A 27,566-nucleotide genomic window follows, 5' to 3' on the forward strand; every position below is an offset into this window, starting at 1 on the left:
TGAGCCTGCATTCTGAGAAGCTGCTGGGAATGTCAAAGATCTCTGTGTTTCAAATGTTCCTTAAAATTTACTAGCAGCTCTATTGTCATATGGGTTTTCTATCTTTTTTTTCTCTTAGCCCACAACAATGTTGAATTAAGTTGCAAGGTTGGAATAAAAGAATTCAGGAAAGTATTGAACCTTTGTTATTATCAACAGAATTAATATTTACCTCTTCATTCCTACAGAAGCTTTCAGTGTCATTAATGAGGAGACAGACTGAGTAATACTTGTGTGCACCAATGTATTTATCCAAGCAACTCAAATACGAGTGGGAGTATTTCTTTGAATACATAATGCTCCAGATAGAGCATAAAGGTTACAAAATTGGGAGCTTCAAGAGACAACTTTCTGAAAGTTAACATTTTGGACAGTAGTAGGATAAGAATTTCTTCCAGCCATGAAGATAGCATTATCTATATGTTAAGAATTACAGGAACGAGTCATTGTGAACTCTTTAAGAACTGTCTCACAACAGAGGACACCTGGGTATACAGAGGTATGCCAGGCCACAGTAGAACATCCAAGATGTACAGATGAAAGTGAAAATGGAAGAAAAAACATAAGAATGGGAAAAATCTACCAAAATTTCTGCATGCTAGAAACTTTACAGTCAATTGTTAATAGAAGGGATAAAGGGTAAAAATGAAATACTGGGGAAGATAGTCATAGCAGATTATCCCACATTAAGTGCGATAGTTTTCTAAAAGTGTACTGCAAAGTTAATGAAGATGGACAAATGTGTCATTTCAGTGTCTGTAGTAGTGAGGTAGATGATATCATTGGTAATAAAATGGTCTTTCAAACCATCTGGGAAATAGGATGCAGTGATTAGAAAAAAGTAAATGAAATCTGTAAATATTAAAACCAGGATCCTGGGTAATAAAACAGATAGAAGTACTGCTGCAAGGTGTCATTAAGTAATAAATCATAAATCAGTCATCAGATCAACTCATAAAATTATAATTGATACACAGTTACGGAATAATATATTCATTTTCAGAAGAAAAAAAAACCAAAAACAAAACACAAGCTTAATTCTTTCAAGATAGAACTAGGTCATGATTGGTTTAAAAGGTAGCCACAGCAATATAATGTGTTGACAATCATTAAGACTAAGAATTATGTAATTTTTAAGATCTTCATATTCACAAATGGAAATATGTGAAGAAATGCTTTGAATAATAATATGACCCAATATTAGACATGATTGCCAAGATTTCTTTACCGGACAATTAATGACAACAATGTTGGTGCTATTTTAGCTTATTCTGATAAACCAACAAAGTTTAAGAAAAAGAAAGTAATAAAAAACAATAGGCTTGAGCAAATGGAGCTCATTTGTAGTAAACTAAAAATACCATCATGTAACATTGGTTTATACGGAAAGGAGTTTTATTATCTTTACATTAAATGGAAGACTGTGAAACTAAGGGGTGAAACTCAAAAGCTCACCAGCACTAAGACAAAATATCTTTCAAAAAAGATGAGGTTTTGTACTGCTAGTGAAGGGAAACAAATTCCAGGGACAAGGCCCACAACTAACTGTATTTCTCACAATCTCAAAATCAGATTGCATAAATGTAGTAGGAAAAGATGAAAAAAAAAACCCACCCTGTATTTAAGGGGTTAATTTATTATGGTCTAATATTTTCATTTAGCAACCACTTCAGCTGTACTGCTTCTTATACCTAAATTAGGTTATCTAGAACTAGATTGCATGACTTACGGGGTACTAGCCAGAGATTCTTAAAGTTCTCTCTAGACAGTACCATCCACACATTTTTTTTTTATTTTTTTTTTCACAGAAACCCCACAGCAAATAGAGGTTTGACCTCTGAAAACTGGACTTACCCTAAAATCTGCAGAGTCCTTTGGAAATCCATACTGGTCAGAACCATTCGGGGGAAGTCCAAGGGTCCATTCACTCTTTCCTGTTCCGCATGCTGTCTGGTTCCCTCAAGAGCTGTGTTACTATGATATGCCACAGAGCACTGGAACATCTTTCTCTGAATCATACAGACAGGAACAATTAAAAAAAAAAAAAAAAAAAGAAGCCAACCAATAAAAAGTACATTTTGTTTCAAGCAATAGCTTTTCCTGGAGATACTACAGATACTTCCCCCCAAAATGAAAAGAGAACAAAGATGAAGTAGGTGCTGTCCACACTAATTCTGCCACATGGTTCATTGAAACATTAAAACAAAAAATCAGTTTCCTATCTGGAGGCAAAAGAAACACATATACTGTTGCTTCACAGTCTGACACCTTCTGTACTGTGTGTACTTTTATGTATTGTCTTTTGGAAGAGAAATTAATTCAGTCCTTTAAATTTTATATAAGTAATCATCTGCTTAATGGGTGACATCTGTTTGGTTATTTCTCCTCAACTGTGTATGTCATAAATATTCACTCCTTTTAGGGAAGTGCTGAGTCATGGGGTATCCCCAAAAGGAGAAGAAAACACATCTTTCCCTACTGCCAAATGTATCTGTTCAAAGCAGAGAAATTTCTAGGGGTCCCAGGGTCTGGCAGTCAAAGGGAAGGAGGGAGATATTTGAAGTTCAGACAGACTCTTGGCCAGAGAGCTTGTAAAAGAAGTAAGTTGCAGAAGATTTGAGAGCTTCCATTCAAACACAGTCTTCTGCAGACAGCAGATGGCCTGACTTGGCTGACATTCGTCCTAGGCACCAAAGGTGGCTCTACAGGGTCTGCTGCAATTCAGGAAGCCATTCAGGTGACTGAAGGAAAAACTAGAAGCAAAGAATCTTTCTATAAAAGATTCTACATTAAATCACTGAAGTCCCCCATAACCCAGCAAGTAAATGAGTGGCACTGAGGAGTCACTGTAGGTAAGTGTAATACTCAGCAGCACAGAACTTCTTCCTATACTGCTCAAGGGATCACTTCCCAAGAACTTAGGTGTAAAATATTGTCTGTAAAACACACTTCTTGAAATTTTTCTTTTTCATGTTCTCAAACTTTTCTGTAAGAAGGCTAGGCTTTCATTTTTGTGTGGACACTGTCCAAGGTACTGCATATATTTCTAAGATGCAGAAGAAGACAACAATTTCTGCTTGATTTACACTAAAAGGAATTTGGCTTAGGAATTTACATCTAAAATATACAGTTAAGAAAAGGTTATCTATATGGAGAAAAATTATGAAAATGTTGAAAAGATGTTCAGGAGATCAGTGCTCATTCACTGTTTTGATACTATGTGAACTTAGACAATTTATTTAAGCTATCTCCTGAGCAGTTCCAAGGTAGCAAAATGCAAAATACTGGTATGTTCAACTGAAATTGTTGCCTGTAGTATGCCTTCATGAAGGGTTAGAAATGTATGCAGACACATGTGTCCTTTGTCAGAACAGGGTGTCTTTCTTCATTCTGAGCTCTACAAAAAGATCTCTCCTACATATTTAAACTGAAAATATGTTTCTTGGAAGAGGCTTTCTTCTTTTCTGACCGTATACATCTGTTACAGGGAGAATTTAATTTCATTTGGGGTATTTAGGTGCCACTGTGAATAATAACTAAAATTTATTTCACTGCTTATACTTGGGTAAGTTATGAAGGGGGCAATTTGCAATTATTTTTTGTCCTTTAAATTATACTTTGTCATTATGCTGCTTTTATTGCTAAACTTTTATCACAAAATATATAAAAAAGAAAAACCAGGAAAAAATAATGAAATTTAGTTTTTACTTCCTGAGTGACATTTTAATTTATATAGATGCAGAAAAGGCAGAATTGAACATTTGTAATTTTCAGTTAAGCTAGTTAAAGTAAATATTCTTTCTGGAAGCAATTTGTTGCAAATGTCTTTGAAATACCTAGCATTTCAAAAGCTATTTGATTTGTAGCATAGTATTTTCCACTGAGGGAAGCTCAGGGTCTTAGCAGTATAGTAAATTATTTGCCAGTTGAGAGGAAGCCAGATGTTCAGAAAGCTTCTTTTCTGTTGAAGCTTTTAAGAGATATTTTAGTTATGTACCAGAATTAGCAATTAGCATTCAGTAAGCCACTCTTCAAACACCAGTGGTATAAACGTATTTGCTCTAAAAATTATTCATATACGAGAGAGAGGTGGGAAAACATCAGCTAATCCCCAGTGCTGTGGAAAAGTAACTTAGTTAGTTAGACTTTAATTAGCACTTAGCAGTCATTTAATGAATGTGGCCTCAAAGCCTAATCCATCAAACTGTAACTGGTGTTATCACTGGTTTAAAAACCATGTTTTAACAAACAGGTCTTGAAAAAATGCTACAGAACACCACCAGAGGCCTGTGGTGCTCTGAGTTCCAGGTCTGTGAGTCAGTCAGATCTGGTTACCTTGGGAAATTAGGTTCTGTGAAGACAACTGGAGGTCTAACTTACTGTAAGTGAGCCGGGGGTTCCTCTGCTTCTTTGAATTCTAAGAAGTGTAAGATGAGATCTTGATTACCACAGATAAATATATGACACTTCAATTAACAGTCTGTTGAAGTTCATAGAATGACTATGACAATCACCTGTTAATTGTTTAAAATAGTTCAATAATTTGTAATTAGCACTAAGAGCATTACTAAAATTCTAATACTGAAATACTGAGTAATGAAGTCACTGATACATTTAAAAAAAAAAAAAGGCAAACAAAAAAAAAAAGCTAGTTTTTGCAGAGGAAAATCATGCACTTCTGGTCTACTAGAATCATTGGAAAAGTAATTTAAAAGAAACATTCCAGAGAAATCTGTTCTTATCAGTACTGTATGAAAATGGTGCATTGGGAACAGAGGAGAGAGATAATTTGTGTAAATAGTAGGCAAAGCATAGATCTGTTGCACCCATAAAGTAGAAACTGACCAAGCATATTGACATCCTACCTTGCCTTAGACCCAGACTAAGGCCAGTTCAAATACCACTTTATCAGACACCAGTGCACAATCAGCAAATGTTGGAATTTTTTTTCTAAGACAGACAGATTTTCTTGCATACCTATGGCCTGGACATAATTTGAAGAGTAGAGTATATGGCATTATAAATAGTTAAATGTTGCCCTAAGTATCATTTCATTTTCAACCTGATTTCATCTTTTATAATTTCTGTTACAGGTGGAATGTTGCTAACTTCCTGCTGACTTCAGTAGTATGAGTGGTGTTGATAGTCTAAGTAAAACACAGTGGCTTTAGCCATAGATGAACCCTCACCTTCATACCAAAATTAGGCCATAAGTTGTTTTTCACATTCCCCTTTCATTATTTTGTACATGTTGATGATGGAATAAGATTTTCTATGTCTTTTTGCCTCCCAATTGACTTGTACTCACAATGTACATTTCTAAGAACAATTAAAGTGCTAACTAAAACAGGCTATTTCAAGTTTATAAAATACCAGATTAAAATTGCCCTCCCCTAAGATCTTGTCTATAGTAGAACTTGGAAGACAATATTGAATCCTGATTCTTCATTCAGTAATTTGTTCCTTAAATCACCTTTACCTGGGTATTCAGATATTTTAATTGTAATTTCTCTGAATGAATTACTACCATTCAGTAAAATTAACCACATATAAAATGATTTTATATATAAAAGTAGCAATGAAGCAGTTTTTCAGAATATATCTGCCCATTATTCTGTTACAGCATTCCCATGTTGAAGCTTAAATAGAATTTGACTACAGGGAGATCTACTGTATTCTGTACTGACACTTTAAGTGCACTAGTTGAAGGCAAACATAGCTTTATCACTGTGTCTGTTACTAAAGTTAATGAAAGCCCAGAAGACTGCATAGCTACATACTATCTTGAAAAAACATTCTGTCAGAACTTTCTTGTTAAGGAAAGATACCATGACAGGATGAGCTGCCTAACGAAAAGTGGATGCTGGTTTAACACAGAATGTTGTGGCAACCCGAAGATACAGCCAGGCTCTCAGTGCTGGACTTTATGAGTATACTTCTAACCCTTATATCTGATATCCCCAATTAAAGATTTTGAAGTCAATGAAGAATTTTTCTGTGCGTACTGTACCTGTATGGTACTTCTCAGCTAGTTCTCAGATGCAGATTGCTACGTGTAAAGAATAGCCTGACTGGTTCATGTTTATGGATTACCAAAAGCAGACTTTAATATTTAATTGGTTGCTTAAAGCTATTAGACAAGATGATTATTCAGCAAACACTTTTCCATCACATATGCAATTTGTGAGTATTACTGCTTGATGCTTTAATGTTTTTGTAATGATTGCATTCTGGTTTGTGACCAACCATGTTTTCTGAACACTAGACAAAAGGGTTTTGAAATTTCTGTCTTTTTTCATATTTAATAATTACAATTAAGTAGGAAAAAGTAATAGTATATTAATAGTTTTAAAATATTGGTTGTCAAAGTGTTCTTCTAATCTAAGACATGAAAGAGTCTTGGAGCAAAGCAGAGGAGAGCATGGCACAGCTAACACGTTGACAAAGTAAAGGCACTGCAGTCCCTAAGCAGTTAACACAACCAAACCAGTGACATGATCAGCTAAAGCATAGTAAAAAGATCTAAGTGGAAATCTGACTTCTTTTATTTATGACCAAAATAGTAGTACTCTACAGACATTGTTTGGTTTCTGTGGATTTATTTTGTGGATCATACAGACAAGGTACTTGGAAAGATTCTGGAAATCTAATACTTGAACCCTTTTTTGACTGGGGGGTGTGCTTGCCAGGCTGCATAAACTATTTACCTCACACCTTTTGCCTGTGATATTTTAGCTTCACTGCACTGCAGAACGCTGTGAATTGAGAGGGTTTTGTATGATTCTACTGGTACAGCTGTTATGCTACTGACAAGATGTGGCATGGTATTGTAATAAGACTCGAGGCCATGTAAGTAGACATTTTCAAGAAAGTGATTCATTGTATAACAAGTTCAAGAAATGTCTCCAGCTTAGATCTTACTAGTAAATGTAGATACAATGCTTGTTCCCAACAGCTTTTTTTTTTTAATATACTCCTCTGCCTATGTGTGTTGTGTGTTTTTTTCCTATGCATTTTCTTCTATTTCCTACCCAATTCAAAATAATAATAAAAAATCACCAACATACACTATTCATAGCTGTATAAACAAGCTCTTCAAATGGTGTTCGCTGGTAAAGCTTCACTCTAGTTAACTGTAATACATAAGTTTAAGCCATTTAAATTATTAACTGTATCAGCCTGTTCATATTTCTCTTTTTGCATAATAATCATATTTTTGTTTGTGTAAGACCTATGACACATAAATCCATGAAGGCCAACAGGTAAGTGTGGTGTTTGAACTGGAAATGCTGATAACTGTACACCTCAGAGCTGAGGTGGAACAACCATTAAGCGAAAGATTGGATATACCTCATTGTGCGTTAGTTGTTATGGCAATCACCTTCAAATGTAACCACAATACCTAACAACCTAAAGCAAGAATACAAAGGACACCTGCACAGCTATTTGTTTTTATCAGGTCATTGGAAATCTACATTGTATTTTTAAATTTGTTACAAAGACTTGTGTGATAATATGTTTTCATGTAACCAGTTTGTGCTGAGATATGCTTGAGATATACAAAGTTGCTTCTGGTAATTCATTGCCTGTAATAGTCCCCATTTTGAAAGCTAGTGGCTACTCTGGTACTCTTTGTCCCTACAGTTGAACAAATCTATTGAGAGTCACTTCTCTGTTACATGGCAAAATCCCCAGAAGTGCATATAAGATTGCTTTACAAGAAATATTATCAGTTGAAGTATTTTTTTAAAAGAAGAAATTGTATAGAAGTATTCCTAGCTGTCCAGTGACAAAACGCCACTCTGTTAATCATGCATACATAATGCCCATTTTTTCTTAACTGAAATTCAACCATATGACTAAGATTAAGCAGTCTTTTAGAATATGAGTATCTTTCAAATTCAGTTTTCCAGTGTTTAGTCACAGCAGACTGAACTTCAGATATTAAGTAGTCAAAACAAACTGCTCATTAACAAGATCCTGTCAAATAATTTTTCATACAAAACACCTGGTAAGTGTTTTTGAAAAGCAAATTCAAGAAGAAAATAATATGTTGGCAGCCATATTCTGAGCAGAGAAAGAGATGATAGTGATTAAACTGTATTCTGAATTACTCAATTCAATCTTTTACTTATTCTGCATCCACCTGCCATACTGTTCCATGTGAGGTATCAGTGCTGTTCATCTTAGAAACAGGAGTTATTTAATTGACTAATCAGATACAGAAAATACAGAGGAAAAGTCTTGCTAATATTGGAGATGTATATATTCTGAATATCTATGTCCCCTTTCTTTTTATAAATTTTAAAAACTTCTCACTCAGGAGAAGCAATATTTGTGACAACACCGGTGAATGTACTATACAATAAACAAGTTTGGTTTAAACAGTCTTTGGAGAGCATTTATGGAACATACCATAGGTGTATTGTACATCTCTAACAGTGTTACTGTCACCTCGATGGGGAAAAAAGGCGAGTGGGGGTGGGGTGGGGTGGGGGGAGGGGAGAACAAAAAACCCCACAAACAAAACAAGAATCCAAACAAGAATCCAAAATGAAAAAAACCACTTCAGATGTCAACTTAGATTGGACTTGGCCATAAGGAAATAACAAATCTGATGTACCATTTGTTGGCAGACTGTTAAGGAAAACATGATGAAGCCAAAGAATTTTTCTCTTGGAAACCCTTCCTTAAATTACAATTGTCTCTGCATTCAGGCACAGATTTCTCTAACACTGAACACAAATAAATGCTGATTGCAACTTTGCTAGAGTTAAAAAGGAGTCTATTGTACATTGAATAACGGGGATGATGATGACACAGAAGATGGTGGCTTCTTCTTCCGTGCCTGCCATTTACACTGAATTGTTATTAAGCAGATGGAAACTTTACACTTGCAATCTCAGAAAAGTATGTCTCAGAGCCTTTGATCAAAGCTAATTGAAACAGAAACAATTTGTTGCACATGTGCGGCAGCTTTCTCTCTTTCTGGCTGCTGACAGGCAAGCTGGTTATTTGAAAGAACTTGCTTCTCCGTGGGTTACAAGCAGAAAAGAGATACTATCTGGGGCAGAAAATCTATTTACAAAAACAGTTAAAATTGCTGTAGATTCATTCTTTCTCTGTGCCTAGGCCAAATCAAAATTTGCAAAGAAATATTAAGTGTTGTCCACTTGCTGTGAGAAGCCAACAATGGCAGGCAAATTTCAGGCCCATATTGACCTTGAGATGTTTATGCTATGTGTAGGCCTCGTGTTCTAGGAATCAGTGCTTGTCAGATGTTGTCCATAGCTCCCTGACAAATAAGGTGTAGCATACTCATTGCAGAAACTACACAATACATGGTTCAATAGGGTAATACTACTTAACTCATTACTAATACTTATATACTTTATACTAATAAAATAAAAATATAACAAGAGACATGAACAGACCAATATATAATTACTCATGCCCCAATGTTCAATGGTATAATCTATTTAAAGCTCATTTAAATATTTAAATACTCAGTATTTTCTTTAAGGTACCTGCCGTGGCAGCTTGCTGTGTTCCAGCTCCTGCAGCGGCACCTCACTCTGTGCTGGCTGCTGCGCTTGGCCCTGGATCCTGCCCAGTAGCAAAGCCTTGCCATGCCACAGCAACTGCCACTCGTGCTCCACTGCCTGCTCTGCTTAATCACCGCTAATCACTACCTGCTCATGTTGGTGATTTTTGTTTTTTAGCAACAGTAAGCCGCATAGAAAACATAGTTCCCTGCCATATTTGGGGTTACTTTTGTATAAATTTACCTCTTCTGCTCTCATAATCTATGGCTCTAGCCTCCTTTTGCATACTGAAGCCTCAGATTTGAGCGCCTTTTTGCCTGAGGTATGCTTAGACATAATTATTTTCCTAGACTTTTACATATTGTCTCAGCCAGGTATTTCCCTGTACTTTATGGTGGACCTATGTTTTAAATAGAAATTTGTGATATACAATTAGAAATGTTCAGTGCAAGCTGAACATGTTTAAGGCCTATCCACTGGTCCCTGTTTATTTATTTCTCAGCCAGGTTAGGAAAAAGCACTCCTCTTTTTAGTAGCCATCCCTCTGGAGCGATCTGGGAGGGTTTACTCTTCTTTTTTAAAGACTCCACCACCAGGTTCACCAGGCTGACAAGTACAGAGCAAATATGCACTGTGAGCTTGCAGTGAGCATTCAAGTCAATGGTGTTAGTTGCCTTGTGGTTATGGAAGAGATTAAGGTGCTAATCAGATTAGGGGGATATTTAGGGCCCTAACCAGCTTTGATGCTGGCAATGGGGAGAAGAGAAAAACCAGCTAAGATTCAGCTGTTGCTTTAGGCCTGAAAGACTTTTGGAAATCTTCATTTCTTTGTGTCTCAGGTCCTTTTTTGCTACAAAACATCGTAACTATGCTGACGTTGTAGATGTTAGGAGTATTGTTTCATGAATACTACAAACATATTGAAGTACAATGAAATCGGAGCAGTATAAATACCTAAAAGGATTAGAGACTGGTACAACCTCATTAATGAGTCATGATCAAGTAACTTCTGTCTTTAAGCTGGTGATGCCTCAATTGCTCATTTACTGTCACTGCTTTAAGTAACAAAATAATAACATATGTCTTAAAAATCAATGCCAGGTTACTAGGAAAAAATAGTAGAGTCTTGAAACACTGTAGTGCAATCCTATTGTGTACATGATTGGTTTTGACAGTTCTGTGGGTTCAGGAGAAAAGCCTGAAACCGTCTTCTGCTAAACATCTTCGGTGTTATGTGCTATATGCAGTGAGTGAGCAAAGCTGAATTATGTATCATACTATTTTTTCTCTAAAAAATACAATGAGAGGAAATGGACTTATGTATCTGGTAAACAGCTGCCTTTAAAACTATTTAAAAATTTTCTTTATGAAGCTAGAGAAAATGCACTGATTCACTGGAAATGAAAAGTAGGCCTTAAAGAGAAATCTTTGTAGAAGGGGGCACCAGCTTTTTTTTACTGTTCTGTAATTTGAATGTTAAAACCCCCAAGATAGTGTCTCTAAGCAAAATGCAAGATAAAAAGCCTATATGTTAGTGCAGAGCCAGCCTTCAGCATTCCCTGTATCTGCAATGACCCATGGGTGTAACCTTGAACTTAGATGAAATTCCAATCTGGATCTGAGCAACACAGTTCAAGCTTATGCCTGATTTCAAATATGAACAGCAATCTTCTGTGTGTACCCTCTCTTCTCAGTTTTGTTGCTGTCTTTTTTTTTTCTTCCTTTTTCTTTTTTCTTTGAACATGAAAAAAGAAGGCACATTTTGATATGGATTTATACATGGTTATCCATGTTGACCAAAACTTCCACAAAATTTGGAAAATTTAAAATTACCTGGTTGGCTCAAGGAAAATTGTGGGGATGCCTTCAAGGGAGATAAAAGTTCTCATGCTAAAGTTGAAATATATTTTTGAAACATGGAAAAGATATTACGTATTTATAAGTACTTCACATTTCTTTGTATTAATTTAAAACATGCTAAATCCATACTAGATCCATCCTGAATATATATATATATTAGTTTATTTAAAAATAATATGAGCGCTTTACTTATATCATAGGCAGACTGAGGAGGAAGACACGAGGACCACAAGAAATCAGGGATATATTGCCTTACTACAGAGGAACAAAGAAAACAAAGGATATCTAATTTATAAAAACATGAACTACATTTTTATACTGAAAAACAAGCATAAATCTACAAATTCATATATTTGCATTGTGAAATGTTGCAAGACACTGCAGGCAAAAGCCACAATATGAAAACTAATGAAGAAAGGCTGTGAGAAAAGTAGTATTATGAGGTTTTGAAAATGGCAGCTCTTTATCTAAATTAGAACACAATATGTGAGTGTTCATTTATCATTAATAGAAACTGAAACAGCTGGCTAACAAAAACCAACTTGAGGTGTGCATATTTACAGAAACTGAAATTATTTCTTAAAGTAACATAATACAACAAGCACCTTAAAGACTGCAAAATGAACAGTATGCCAAAGACACTGAGACAGTAAATTTGAGCAGCTGAAGACAGAGGCAAGATGGATGTATATGCCAACCTTACTTTGGAAGGTCATAATAGATGTCAGTATGTCAAAAATGCAAAACACAGGCATAAATTTGCCAAGAGAAGACCATTTAATTTTAGGGAGTAAAGTCTACAGGGTATGGTATTCCAACACTATGGATCTTTAACGATTAATCTTAAATATTTTTTTTTGCAAAATTTTCTTTCAATAAAGTAGTAGCCTAGTGGAGAAAATTGCAGATTATTTTTCCTTTATAGTAAAACATAAAGCTTTGAGGAACAAACATTTCCTTTTGCATCTCATCTGCAATGTGCTGGGCATTTTAAATAAGCACCAAAATGCAACAGGAGAAAACATTCAGATACAGCTGAAATTAAATCTTGGATGAACAGTTTCATGCCATTAATAATGATGGGGGAAAATTTAAAAAAGGATCAAACCTGAAATCTGAACATTCCACTAAATGTAATTTATGTGTATCACAATCCAGGTTTACCAAAGCCAGCATCTTTGCTGACCACTGACCAGTAACTTTAAGAAAGATAAATTTACAGGCTTTTCAGATTTTTACAACGGAATAAAAAATTGCATGCAGGCACATTTCCTGTCTTCATTCCAAAATGAGTTTGAATGATGACTTTTGGTTTAGTAGAAAGAAGAGAGTGCTACATTAGCAAGCTTGTTACAAAGAAAAGAAATCCAAATTGAAAAAAAAAAAAAATCATACTAGTTTAGATTCTTTCAAGCAACTTTGAAAATCCAAAAGGGGAAATATATGTCATTAGTTACTGATAAAAAAATTTCTCTTGTTTGTGGCTAGCAATGACCTTAGCACACTGCCAATATATTGAAGCTAAGGTCTTAGACGAAAAATGTGTTATAAAATACATAGATAAAGAAATTAATCGTCTTGACATTTCAGGAAAAGCAGAGTTGATTCCACATGGAACACAGTTTTTTTTAAAAAAAATCCATTTGTTTAGATCACTGCTGAGTTCAGCAGAACTTGATTTGAAAGGGAAATTAGCATTCTGAGTACAAAAGAGATAAGCAGGAGGTGGATGAAAATGAAAGAAATTATCCAAATCAGGAAATGAATTAGAAAATGAGCCATTAATGATTTCCTGTCTGGCAGAAAATCAGTAGTTATAGTGTCACCTGCAAGAATAATGCATGAGGGGAGCTAGATCTAGCAAATATGTCTTCCAGATAGTCCTATTTCAAACTGGGCTTGTGAGACATACTCTCTCTTTGATGCATATGGGTACCTCCTCTTAGCTCTAACAGAAAATACATTTTTGCAGCAAGGGAAGAACGTGAATGTGAGTTAAAATATGAAGCTTCTTAAATGTCAGAAGGTACAGAGCAGGAAATTGATGTCAATGGCTCTCAGTGCCCTTTGGGTCCTTTGCTCTTGACCCCACTGGGAGGGCAAGTGAAAAAAAAAAAAAAAATGAAGACCAATCCCAACTTGCACTGTACATACCGATGAGAAAATTAGTATCACTTCATATTATTTATAACACATTTCCTTTTTCTTCTGAATTTTTCTGAGTATTTGTTCTACTTTTAGATTTACAACTTTAGTGTTTAATTAGTTTTTCTGTATTCATGATATTTCAACACATGTAACACAGAATGGAAATCAGTCACCCTAGAAAACAGATCCATGTAAATTTTTATTTATTTATTTAGGCATTGTACCAAACAAAAACCACACAGACTTTGATTTTAATAGTTGACACTTAACATGTACTTTACCAGGCTACAGTCACCTGTGAGGACCCAGGAGGAATCACAGAACTGATTTCTTTTTATTTTTTAGCTTTTTAAAATTTTCCTGTACAAACATAATTCTTCCTTATAAAGGATGATCCTGAAACTTTTGAAGAGTTCTAGGACCACCTCTCTCTCCTTTTAGTGACCTAAGGACAACTGCAGAGCCACAAATTCACAGGGCTGCAAAACTACAGGTTGTCTCATATCTTCTCAGTTCAATGCTAAGTGGTATTACTAGAAATTTTTTTCCCTATACAAACATAGCTGAGTTTCTTGCTGATTAAAAAACTGATACCAGCTTCGTATTTGAAGATATAAAGAATCTGACCAGGTCAAATAAAACCATGAAGATGTCTGAGGTACTCTGTAAACCATGATTGTCTATAACATTTTATTTTGCCTGGAAATACGGTTACTAAATATCACAATTATGTACCAAAAAGCCAACAGCACACTTCATTTGTTACTGAAGGAAATCTGATTGGAAGCAGAATTTAAGAGATTGCGGTACTGTTTGGGAACAGATGCAACCATGAGTAATACCCAGGATTTTGGTGAAAGATAATGCAGGGGCATTTCACAAGGCATATACGCCTACAGCATATCTGTGAGGTCTTGCCATATTTCAAAGTTGGAAGGGTTTTGCCATAGATGTTAATGGTGTTAGGATTTCAGTTGATGCTCTTAAACCATGAAAAAACCTGAGTGCTCTTTAACTGAAAAGTCAGTAAAAAAGAGAAAGAAAGAGAAGGTAAGCAAACAGGTTTTACCTTGCCAATACTTAATGTAAGGTAATTGGCTTTCACCCTTCAGAAACTGGGTAGTAGGTAGATCAAAAGAGATCTTTGGAGAGAAGGAAATACATTTAATGAGGTGCGCAACTAAAGAAGCGGTATTGTAGGTCACAAAGAGAAGCGTGCCTGCCAAAACAGCAAACAAAAAAAGAAAAGCATAAAGGACCTAAAAAAAAGGATGCTTGGACATCCCAAGCCTCTGAAACAAGCTGTGGGAAAGTATAATCATCATTTCATGGAACCTGTAAGTGTGAGTTATTCACTACCCTGCTACATTAAGAGGAGACTTAATTGCAAAAGGTACAGGAACAAAAAGGGAAAAGTAGCATTCATAATATAAGAAAGGCACTCTGTTTTTAAAATGTAAGGCTCTGGAGTTTAATTACTAAGAAAATAACTTGGATGGTTAAACATAGGCTCCTCATACCAAAGTACAAAGGAATTATGAATGGAAGTGTGAATTATGAATGGAAGTATGACTCACCTTTGAGTGTAACTTAAATATGTGTGTGCTGGTTTTGGCTGGGATGGAGATACTAACTACTCTGAAGAACAGTCATGCCAGCCCAGCCCAAACCAGCACAATAAGGAAGGCCGGCCGAGTTGAGGAGTAAAAGCTTTAGATGTTTCCACAAAGCATTAGCAGTCCATAGCTGTTGCCCAGAATAAGCAAAGTGAAAATAAGATTGGAAGGATGTGTTAAGAGAGCGCTATATGGAAAAAAAAAAGAAGCGACTGAGGACATACACTCCGTTTCCATATGCTAACAAAAATCTGCATGAGATGTTCACACTGGTAACTAAACACAAACAAACAAGAAAAAATGCATTTTAAAAATATTTCCACAGCATCACAGAACCACAGAACGGTTTGGATTAGAAGGGACCTTAAAAATCATGTAGTTCCCACCCCCTTGCCGTGGGCAGGGACGTCTTCCACTAGACCAGGCTGATCAAAGCCCCATCCAACCTGGCCCATCCAACACTTCCAGGGATGGGACATCCACAGCTACCCACAGCTTCTCCAGGCAACCAGTTCCAGGGTCTCACCATCCTCACAGCAAAGAATTTTTTTCCTGATAACTAATCTACATCTACCCTCTCACAGTTTAAAGCCATTCCCCCTTGTCCTATCGCTAAAGGCCCTTGTAAAAAGTCCATATCCATTGTCCATGGGATTGACAAAGATGTTGAACAGCACCGGTCCCAGCACAGACCCCTGAGGAATGGCCGCTCATCACTGGTCTCTACTTGGACATTGAGTCATTGACCACCACTCTTTGAGTGCAACCATCCAGGTAATTCCTTATCCACTGAGTGGTCCAACAATCAAATCCATGTCTCTCCACTGTAGAGACATGGATGCCGTGTGGGACACTGTCGAAGGCTTTGCACAAGTCCAGGTAAATTGCATCAGTTGCTCTTCCCCGATCCGTCAATGCTGTGAGCCGACCATAAAAGGCCACCAGATTTTTCAGGCATGATTTGCACTTAGTGAAACCATGTTGGCTGTCACCAATCACCTCTTTATTTTCCATGTGCCTTAAGCGTAGTTTCCAGGAGGATCTGCTCCATGATCTTGCCAGGCATCACAGTGAGACTGACCAGACTGTAGTTCCCCACATTTTCATTATTTCCCTGTCTAACAATGGGAGTTACGTTTCCCCTTTTCCAGTCAGCGGGAACTTCACCAGACTGCCACAGCTTCTCAAATATGATGGATAGTGGCTTAGCCACTTCATCCACCAGCTCCCTGAGGACCCGCAGAGGCATCTCATCAGGTCCTACGGACTTGCACACCTGCAGGTTCCTTTGATGGTCTGGAAGCTGATTGTCTCCTACGGCGGGCAGTTCTTCATCCTCCCAGTCTCCCTGCCTTTGCCTCTTGCAACTTGGGCGGTGTGGCTGGAGTGCTTGCCGGTGAAGACCAGGGTGAAAAAGTCACTGAGTACCTCAGCCTTCCTCATGTCCCAGGCAACCAGGTCTCCTGTATCCTTCTGGAGAGCGCCCATGTGTTCCCTGGTCTTCCTTTTCTCACCAATGCACCTCTAGAAGCCTTTCTTGTTGCCCTTGATGTCCCCGGCCAGATTTAATTTTTGGGGGGCTTTAGCTTTCCTAACCTGGTCCCTGGCTGCTTGGACAATGTCTCGGTATTTCTCCCAGGCTACCTGTCCTTTTTTCACCACTCTGTATACTTCCTTTTTGTGATTCAGTTTGTCCAGCAGCCTCTTGTTCATTCATGCCGGCCTTCTGGCATTTTTACCTGAATTTACTTTTCGTTGGGACACATTGCTCCTGAGCTAGAAGGAGATGTTCCTTGAATGTTAACCAGCTTTCTCTGGCCTCTTTTGCCTCCAGGGTTTTATCCAATGTTATTCTACCAAGCAGATCCCTGAAGACAGAAAACTCTGCTCTTCTGAATTCCAGGGTAACTGACCTTGCAGTGTTCCCGCCTTTCTGCCCTAAAGATCTTGAACTCCACCATTTTATGTTCACTAAACACAAGGCTGCCCTTGAGATTCACATTCCCTACCAGTTCCATTTGTTGGCTTCTTGTTGTGAACAACGTCTAGCATAGCACTTCTCCCCATGGGCTTCTTTATCAGTTGGATAACAAAAAAATGATTAATCTCAGCAGAAAGAATTTTTCAGAATACGGTTGAATAGGAATCAAAGGACAACTGAAAGTAGCCCCACATGTTCACAGCACCAAAGAGGCCTTGCTCTGTCAAGGCTTGGCAGCAAAAAGTGTTTCAGAGGAATAAAATATGGCAGGGAAACTGGAGCAGATAATTATGTCAGCAGTTACATCATGAAACTGGCAAGGTTGGAGAGCTAACCTCCTGCTATCATCTTGTTCAGGTCTTCAGACTAAAGCTGAAATTGTTCATAGCCCTGAATCAGTCACTGAGGTCAACAGAGACCTCTGGAAGTTATCTAGTCCAGCTCTCCTGCTCAAAGTAGGGCCAACCACAATAAAGTTTCTCAGGGTCATGTTCGTTTGGGTTTTGAGTATCTCCAAGAACTTCACAACCTCTGGGAAGCCTATTCTACTGCTGTATCACCCTTCCAGTAAAAAAGATTTTTCTCATCCTTAAGTGGAGTTTCTTATATTTTAATTTGTGCCTATTGTGTCTTGCCTTATCACAGGAGACCAGCGAGAAGAGTCTGGCTCCTTGTTCCTCATTTCCTCCCTTCAGGTATTTACAGACTGGTATCACATCCCTTTCACCCCCTTTTCCCCAGGCTGAACAGTCTCAGTTCTCTCAGCCTTTCCTAATTTGGCAGATGCTCCTCTCCCTTAATAATTTTTATGGCCCTCCTTTGGACGTGCTCCAATATGTCCACATCTTACTTGCACTGGGGAGAACAGAACTGAACCAAGTAGTCCAGATGTACCTCACAAGTCCTGAATGGAGGGAACAATCAGCTGGCAACCCTCTTCTAAATGCAGCCCAGGATGCTGTGGCTGCCTTTGCCATCAGGACAAATCTGAAAGCTTCGAGCCTGAATTTTTACATGGTCACATTTTCAAGATTTTTCTTCACAATGATGAATTATAGCAAATGTTTTAAAAAAAAAAAAAAATAAAAAAAGAGGAAGGAAAGAAAGAAAATTCTAATTCATCTGCAATTAAATACCTCTGTTAGGTTGGATCCAGAGCATGGGTACTAGATGACCAGAATTTTAGTCCATTGTTGATGAAGATGATGTCTTAACAACATTATCCACAAATGTTAGCCTTCCATATCTCTCTCTGATCTTCAATTTTAAAAAGTAATTTAAACCTGAAATCAGAAGACTTTCTGCAATTGATTTAAAGAAAAGTCTATGATAATAGCTGTAATTTTCCTAGAAATGTCTATTGACCAAATGCACACTGCCCACAATTTCAAGATATATTCCTGCAATCTGAAAGCATATTTTAAAATTCTTTTTAGAGTGTCTTCCTTTTTCAACAAAATTAATGTGAAATCTTACACTGTTAGAGGAAAACGGATGATAATTTGTATTTTTTCTCTCAGTAGATGAAAGTGACTAGTTTCTAATCCTGTGATGCTCATCTAGTCTGACAAAGAGCAGGTAAAAAAAGCATTACATCTGATTGGGTTTTTTGCCAGCTAGAACCCCCCATATTTTATAGTCATAAAGTTGAAGGTACTCAAGCTCAGTTATTTCTTTAAAACCTACTTAAAATTTGTTTTTATTAATTAGACAGCTATTACATTGGTATTTTAATGATCATTAAAATTCACAAACTGTTTAATCAATTACCAGAAATGAAGATATAAGTTTCAGATTAAATTTAGGTTATCATTCAAACACATGCTCGATGTTAAACAGAAAAAATCATGTTGAGAATGATCTTAAGAGTAACGAAAGATTCTATTCTGAGCTGGAAGTCTAAGAAAGGTAAATAAACTGCTTAAATTTGCATCACTACATAGAACTCAGATTTTTTGAGGCAGTCATTCTGATTCAAGTATTGAGCCCAAAGACAAGCTCTTGATAGGTTTGGCCTACTCCCACATCTAAACAGACTGTGCAGCATCGTGTTTTCTTTTTTTCCATCGTACACTAAAAAGAATTTGAATTTTACATGCTCCTGTTTTGATCTATGTTCTGTAAGAAAGCCCTCATCAGTTTCTCATGATAAGCACAAATGATTATTTTTCTCTCCCCTTTTTCCTCTCAAGGCCTTGTCTTTTGCAGTCATATCGTAGTCAATGAGTAGATTATCAGCAATATTTAAGGTCTGTTCCTCAAGATGGAAAGAATATTCAGGGTTTCCATCCATGCAATTAAACACCTTTGTTCTTGTTCCTGAAAGACTTTCATAATTAAATGAGCTAAAAGATTATACTCCATCTATACAGAAGCTGAATACTTGCAGCTTTTTTCTAATTTCAATGAAGAATTATGCTTAATATAACAAAATGTTTCACAGGAAAAAAAAAACAAAAACCAAAAAAACAACAGAACAAAAAACCAACACAAATCAAAACCACTTAAAAACACATTAGTGTGTGTAAATTAGTCTTTTTAGAACTCAGGCTAATGTACACATTTACTGCTGGCTTGAAGACATTTCATTTAAAATATACACTGCCATGTTTTTAGTTCTTCCTATATTTAGTACATTAGTCTGATTTGTGTGGTGTATTAATTTGAAAATCAGACAGCTAGAAAAGTAAGTGCTGATCAACTATAAATTAGATTGATACAATCTTACTGAAAGCATATAGTGAAGTACTACTGATTCATATAAATTTTAACTCTCTACTTTCATATTCTAGTCTTCTAGAGCAAGCTGATATGTAACAAATTAAATCTGCATTAATACCATGGAGTAACATAAAAAAAGAATGAGTAATGATTTGAGAAAAATAACCAAGTGTGAGTTTTAAAATGGTATCTTGTCTCTCCACTGTTATGTCAGAAATTTGTATCACACAACATGAAGAGGGTGTACACAACGACTCAATGGTTTTGTCAGGACATAATGATTCCACAGCCTTTCCTTTCATCCCAGGGCTTGGGAGTCCAGACAAAAGTAAATAACACTAATGTCTCAGTACACAAATATGAAAATAATACTTGTAATCAAGGTCAATATTTTTAGTTTCAGGAAATAAGAGTTTTTTGCCCTCTGAATGGCTTCTGATCACATTTTGCCTCAGCAAGATGCACTAATTATCCATTTTACTACCATTCATTGGAGTTAGGCGAGAATTTAGCTGAGTAGCTACTTGTACTTCCAATTCCTGCCTTCTAAACAGCTTGCAAAGTCATGTGGTGCTGCTAGACATTCCCGTTTTGAACAGTTCCAAGGCAAAGGTTATATCTGCCACATCAAACTTACTGTCATGTCTGGAGCACTCAGTAGTTTAGGCTTTTCATGTATTTATTTTTTCAGGCTGTGCTATTGCCGCACTCCATGCCTCTCTGTGTCTGCAGTGCAGTGGCTGTATGCAGGGGTTCAGCCAGCTTTATACCGCTGAATCTCTCCCTGACACCTTTCTGAGGACAAATATATTATCAATTCTTAAAACTTGTCTTGCTTCCAATTTCTATTTCATGTTTCTTTTCTGCAACACTTGAGCAAAGAACGTTAGAAACTCTTTCAGAATCTGTTTGGAAAAATAGGCTACTGTTTCTTTCTTCAGCTCCACGATTCTGTAAGTCAACACCCACCGTTCTATCTGTCAACATCCACGTATTTCTCAACTGATTCTAGTGCCAGTACTCTCCCACCAAAGAACAGGCATACTGTGAGAAGTTTGGTCCAAGTTAAGCGAACCAAGAAAAGGATACTCTGCATCTAGAAAGTATATTCAAAAGCTATTGAAAATCCCTTTATTTTACTGAAAATGGGGCATACATACACATGACTAAAAGCATGTTTTCAAAGAATCACAACCACTGATAGTTTGCTTGGATATTCCTCTAATTTGCTAAGGTCCTGAAGTAAGTAACAGGTTCTATGGGAGACTGTTAAGTGGAAGATATTTCCTGTGTGCACAGTCATAAAAAATTAATTCAAAAGTAAAAATGTTCAACCTTTACTTCAGTTCAGAGAAAGAGGATAAGTTTCACTGACACATTAAAGCAATTTATTCTCAATAGTTCACACAAATCTACATTTAATATTATTCCCAAAACATGTTGCACTGTGTTAATCAAATATATAAATCAGATTTTCATTGAGTGGGCTTTCCTGCATGCTCTGTACCAAACCTGTTTCTATAGCTGAGATATTTTTCACTTACTGAAATGTACATGATGAATATTAACACTATCAAATGAGATGTTCAATATATGGCAAGTGGGCAAAAGTGAATGTGTGTTACTCTAAAATTCCTGATTGCTATTATGGTCTGTTTCCATCTGTATATATAAGAATGAGTTTTTCTTTATTTTTCATTGCACTCCTGAGTTAAGATTACTGAGAATGAAAGTACCACTTCCACTATTAAATATATCAATCATAAAACTTTATGAATACAAACATTTTATCTGGAAAGAATGGAGGAATAAGATGGATTTCTCTTTCCAAGATGGACTTCAATTTCTTTGCCGATGGTTATACATTAAAGAACCAGGGACGTATTAAAAAGTTAAAAAGTACAAGTCCTTAAATGTTCAACAACGAGAATCACAATGATAATGAAATCTTTACCAGGAGGAAAGAAAAGAAAATGATGTTCTGTAGTATGAGTTCTTTTTTTGCCCCATATGTAGAGTTACCAATGAAGGAAAAAAAAAGACAAAACAAAACACTGTTGTAGACAAACAAAGCTCAGATGGTTTAACAAAAAACATTTTCCAAATGGAGAAACCTACTATAATTCTGGTAAGGAAATGGTGGTTTGGGAAATGAGTGTGTGTGCTCTGTCAAGATCATTGTGTTCTCATGTACCTTGAAGTAATGACTGATGGAACTTTGGAGTCCATGATTTCCACAATTCAGTGACTTGAAGAGGTCCTATGTATCAGGGAGAGAGGATGCCTAGGAAGTGGGGCATGATCATGTAAATATGTTGTTTCTGACAGTTAATATTTAATCTGACTGCTAAGAAAAGCTGGACAAGGAAACCTTATTTTAATGAAGTTGTCATAGTCCAGGAAATAAATGTATAATAGCCTTGAAAATGTTCCAGAAAATATAAATTAAACACTTCACCCTATTAGCTGACCTAGCATTCTGGACCTACATATCTCACATTTTTCATGTTGTTATGGCAAACAAGTCTTGGTATGTTCCTGAGGGAGAAGTTGAATTTAGTCCAAAATCACTAGAAGTACAGAATGAGTGTACAGCATGAAAATCTTAGACACGTTTATACAACCATTCTTATAAAAACCAACTTTGTTCTAAGAATCTGTAAATTTTTGTCTATATCTCTCTTCCCACCTCCCCCACCCCCCACCCCCCCCACCCCCCCCCCACCCCAGCCCCTTAAAAGAGTGAAGGGTATTTTCTTCATTCTCCTTGAAACAGGAGAATGGTCTTTTAAAAAATCAAGTACCACTTCCTTTTCAGGCTGGAGTACCCCAGCATTGCTTTGGTGTTCTTCATTCTCTCAGAGAAGCTATTAGGAAAATCTTCACGTGCTCCTTTTTCTTAAACAACATCAACAACAAAACCCACACTCTTTTTCATAAAAACAAACAAACAAACCAACAAAAACCCCATATCTAACTCTCAAATTCTGGATCATGAAGCTACACTTACCTTTGAGGATATGTACAAGTTCTACAGCAACTGGTCCTTTAACAATTTAACTGCAGTAAGGAATGTCAGCAGCACTCTGCCTTCTCTGACTGTTATTTTAAGAGAGAACCCTTTATACCCTCAAGATCTTTTCATCACAGACTCTCTGCTATACCTTCTCCCTACAGTAGGTAGTGCAAAAATTACCTGACAAAAATGTATGAACTATGCTCATCCTATGACCCCTGTTTAAAGGAACTTTTAAAACTATTATAAGTCTTACTATCCTAACCACACCTCAAAGTGTAAAACTAATTGGTTTGCAAAATTATTCTCAGTTTTCCAAGTATCTTCCCCTGCTGTGCTTTTTCACCTTTCCTTCTTTCCTCATAATACTCACACAGACACGTACTTTTTCAAGAGTTCTTGTCAATATTGTGAGTTATATGTCACATATTCATTAGAAAATAAAGATCCTTTTTTTGACTCATGGATCCTTCTCAATACTTTTGGGACATGCCACAGAAACACATTCAAATACCTACATCTTCTTCCTGTAAGAATAAAATGCTGCAGCATGAGTTTGTGCATCGTTACTGTCTCATCTCTGCCTTGGTTTTCTTCTCTGAAAAACTAGCAAATATGCATAAAGCATCGGGCAAACATACAACAGGGCTCAATTCTAAGGCTGCTATTCTGATCAAATTGAAAGCTGAACTCTCTACAGACAGAAATTTTGTCCTGAGAATGTAGGACATACTGAGTATTTTCTGATATACACAACCACAGAAATAGTTCTGATATTCTTGCAAGTATGTTACCATTCCTGTGCTTCCCCATTTGAGCCCCATGTGGTTCTTTCACATCACATTTGAAGCAGTGTCTGTCTAACCATAGTCAAATGATTGTAGACTGCCATTATTGTACTAGTATTCCTGATTCTCATGATCTCAATAACACAAATAAACCTTCACATTCTTTCTGACTACTTTTCCCCCTTCGTTGTATAAGTTGCAGGCAGAGTTCTTTTATTAGCCTGGAATTAACTGGTCTTCTTCTTTCTCACTCAGTCTTTTACCCCAGTAAAGAAGTGGTGTCTTCCTAATGTCTGAGGGTTATGTTACAGAAAAAACATTTTTCTAACCTTTATTTCTATCATGTTTCAGTATTTTCAATAAACCTTGAAAGACAGAGTTCAAAAGAGAATCTGCTTTTTTTAAGAGCTGAAGAAATAACTTTTTCTCTTCTCTGCTAATACGTTTAGACACTTAACACTTCTGTTGCTTCCTTTGATTTCAGAAACAGGACATTCTTTAACTGAAGTGGAGAATATGAATATTTTCACATGAAATCTTTTTCATGATCTGTTGATCTGAGTAAAAAGTTTGTGCCTCTAAAAGGTTCTTTTAATGAGCCATAAATTTATGCAGATTAAGTACCACTTAATGATACTTAAGATAATAATTAAGATGCAATTTTGCATTCAAAATCTTGTTTGACAATGTGTCTTTTTTGAGTAAGTAACTCCTAGAATAAAATTCTTGTACAAACATTTCACTTTTTCTATCAGATTATGACAAGTAAACAAAAATGTCCCTATAGTGTAAAAGTAAAATCTTCTCACCAGTGTATTATTAGGGTAAAGCCAGAAAAAAGAACAAACAAACAAACAAACAAATAAACAAAACCAAAAAAAACCCCACAAAAAACCCAGAGGGAATAGAGGGCTTAGAACAAGACAAACTTAGGAAGATGGGTCCTGGAGACCTCTAAACTACTACATGAAAGGTATCAAAGCACAGGAAATTTAATCTTAAAAAGTAAACTGCTATTTTTCTGAGGTACACTAGAATATTTCAGTGTTTAAGGTGTTTGCAAAATTCAAACTGCAGTGGCAATGCATGGAGAGAAACTGGGAAAAAGCCTCCTGCTTATATTATGGAAGATACTCTACAGCAATTACAACTTGATGGTAGGGTAGGAAACTGTAAAAAGATGTAATATTTAAAAAATAATAATAAAAAACTTGGATACTGGGGTTTGTGTGTGCTTTACATTATTAGCATTATGACATGTGTCTAAAGTAAGGGACCCAAGTGGGAGAACAATACTTGCAGTAAAGGACAACAAGGTAGAGAACTTTTTACTGGCTTAAATTGAGCTGAGAAAAAGCTGATCTAATGACGTCGGCATAAAAATGATTGTATGAACACTGAAGCGTGAAAGCCACCAGAAGATTTTCAATGGTACTGAGCTGCAATTTTTTGTCCAAATCTTTGAAAGAGTCTGTATCATGAACTGTGATTGGTACAATAAATGTTTCTGCTACCTTTGCACTCATGGTAAACAGCAACAGAGTCCTTCCTCTGCTGAGCTTTCTTCAATAAGTTTAAATAGCGGAAATACTTTGAGAAATTACCTTGAAAGATACAGTTCTCTTTCAATACAGATACTGAAGTGAAATGGTGGTCTCTATAATATAATATTGAATTATTCAAACCTGGCCTGCACAGGGTCTCAAGGAAATGGTATTTTCATAAAGAGATCAGTAAGTCCCCTTTTTTCCCCAATAATTCTTCAGATTATGGAGGCAATTCTGAACATTAGAAAGCACAGACATTCCACCCAATACTTACACTGTAAGAAGCTGCAGGTAGAATTCCCTTACCTAAATTATATCCATATTAAAACAGATGCCAGAATTACTCAAATATAAAAAAGGTAAAAAACATACATCTCCAGGTGCTCTACTTTCTAACTTCAAAGTTTACAGAAGAAAAAGTTTGAAAACACCTATGTTAGAAAAATGGAAATAAACTTCCACTTGGAATTATTATGTCTGTGAAAAGAGCCTAAAAGACAGAGAATCAGGAGTACTGAAGCCTCTGAAGAGATTCTCTATGACAGTCTCGAAGCCTCACAGCTAGGATTATCTATGCAGGAAAAATTCCAAAAAGTTGTAATAGAAAGATGGCAAACTTGGCATCAGTTGGCATTCTTGGAAAACTTGGCATTCTGTAATCATTTTTTCTGTTGAAAAGCTTGTAAAAATCAGTATGATCTCACAACACATTATGATTTAAACACAGGAACTGATTTCTGATAAAAAACTACCAGTGAAAAATGAACGTTCATTTTTACTGTTCAGTCTTAAGCTTATCTTAAGCTTATCTTAAGATAAGTTCATCTTATACAGTGATGATAACACTGCTGCTTCTACAGCCTATCCAAATGTAACACAGTTCAGTACTTTAAAAGTCAATATTTATTAATCTTTTCCATCAAATTAGGGCAGATCTATCTTATTTTACAATGAGAAGATCTGTGGCAATGCAGACAAGATTATTTGGTAAATATGAAAAATGTTTATCACACACAAATGGTTACTATAACCCTGATGAGTAAGGCTCAACCTTTGCCATCATTAGTTGTACTGCAGTATATATTAATAGGTTCCACCATAATAAGTTTTTATTTTTATCATATTACTAAAATTAATCTAAAGTTAAAATAAAGTCACTGGGAGAAGGGAACCTGAATCCATCCCATTCTTCTCAGTTTAACACCAATGCCAGCAAAAGATGCCCAGAAACTGGGGAGGGATTGCAGGGCAGCAGGAGAGCATCTGACGAGCAGCACAAAGGAATCCCAGGCACCCCAGTCAGTAATTCAGCTCCATCAGGGGCCCAGCTTAACTGCCTCTATGCAAATGCACAAAGCATGGGAAAAAAACAAGACAAGTTAGAGATGTGTGCACGTCTGACAGGCTATGATCCCATTGACATCATGCAGATGTGGTAGGATGGCTCCTATGACTGGGGTGTTGGAATGGAAAGATACAGGCTTTTGAGAAAGGACAGGCATGATGAGAAGGGAGTGTCACCCTCCATGTCAATGACCAGCTGGGGTGCATGGAGCTCTTTCGGGGGATGGATGAGGAGCTGACTGAGAATTTATGGGTCAGGATCAAAGCGAGGGCAGGGACAGGTGACTTTATAGTGGGGATCTGCTGCAGGGCACCCAGCCAGGAAGACTGATTGGGCAAGGCCCTCTATAGGCAGATAGAAGCAGTCTTACATTCACCAGTCCTGGTCCTCATGCTGGGCTTCAACCACACCAATATCTGTTGTAGGGACAACACAGCAGGGCACAGGCAATACAGGAGGTTCCTGGAATGCGTTGATGATAACTTCCCTCTCCAAGTGATAGAGGAGCCACTGAGGGGAGGTGCCATGCTGGACATTGTTCTCACCAAAAAGGAGAGGCTTATGGGAAATGTGAAACTCAAGGGCAGCTTTGGCTGCAGTGACTATGAAATGGTGGAGTTCAAGATTCTTGGGGCAGCAAGGTGGGCACACAGCAAGATCACCACCCTGAACTTCAGGAGCACAAGATGCTGGCCTCCTCAGGGATCTGCTTGGTAGAATACCATGGGATAAATCCCTGGAGGCAAAAGGGGCCCAAGAAAACTGATTAATATTCAAGGATGACTTTCTACGAGCTCAGGAGTGATCTGTCCCAAGAAAGAGGAAGTCAAACACAAAAAAAAAAAAGCCAAGAGACCTGCATGGATGAGCTACAGGAGCTCCTGGACAAATTGAAGCACAAAAAGGAAGTCTACAGGAGGGGAGAAACAAGGGCAGGTAGCCTGGGAGGATGTTGTGGTT

This window comes from Falco peregrinus, chromosome 3, assembly GCF_023634155.1.
Source record: "Falco peregrinus isolate bFalPer1 chromosome 3, bFalPer1.pri, whole genome shotgun sequence".
NCBI lineage: Eukaryota > Metazoa > Chordata > Aves > Falconiformes > Falconidae > Falco > Falco peregrinus.